Consider the following 840-nt stretch of genomic DNA (forward strand, 5'->3'; position numbering starts at 1 on the left):
CTTCATCTTGAATGTGGTGCACATCAAATTACACATTGTTCTCCACTATCAAAGAATCCTTCGTTTAAAAGGCACCGTAATTTGGTACGAATCTTCGTCTGAAATCTGTTGGGGTCTCAGCCATGGCTCATGAGCAATGAGAAGGAAAAGAATGCGCATTTCATGAAGCAGACCAGGTACTAACGATTCTGAAACGAATATGAGATCATATTTTGTTTCCCACTGCAGAAACACGAACTCTGTAGTTATCTTTCAAAACTTAACGAGAAATTTTATCTCCCTGCTGTTCCCCTTGACCCCAAATCCCCTCGTCTGTTCTTCCCAGTTCTCTCTGCTCCTGGGAGGCTGTTAAGGGGAAAGAGAATTTTAAAATTCTCATGATGTTCGCATCAACTTGTTCAGATCGAGTATAATTTTCATTTCCGGTTACAAGTTACATGTTTCCTTTTTCTTTTAAATCTGGTGTTGGGAGGAAGCTCATAATGTTGTGGTGACATCATTGCCCTGCATGGCAAACCCTGCAGAGCATTGAAGCTGCTCCAGGGGGTCCATGGCTCCTCACAGCAGAGGAGAGCTTCCCCTCCCCCGCCAAGGCTGGCAGTGTGGCTTCGTGTGTGGGCGCCCAGCACTGGGCTCTCACTGCTGAACTGGGGACCGTGGACAGGACGGTGGCGGTGGGAGACCCCTGTCCCTTCACACACCGCATGTGACTGGGATTTCCCACTGAGGCTGCTGCTGTGGGAGGGATGCCCGCTACTCGTCCTCCAGGGAGACAGGAAGGGACTGGACTGGGGAGGAGAAACCGCTCACGGGCAGGGGTGAGTGTTGGGGTGCACTAGA

This window comes from Pteropus vampyrus, unplaced genomic scaffold, assembly GCF_000151845.1.
Source record: "Pteropus vampyrus isolate Shadow unplaced genomic scaffold, Pvam_2.0 Scaffold977, whole genome shotgun sequence".
NCBI classification, from domain to species: domain Eukaryota; kingdom Metazoa; phylum Chordata; class Mammalia; order Chiroptera; family Pteropodidae; genus Pteropus; species Pteropus vampyrus.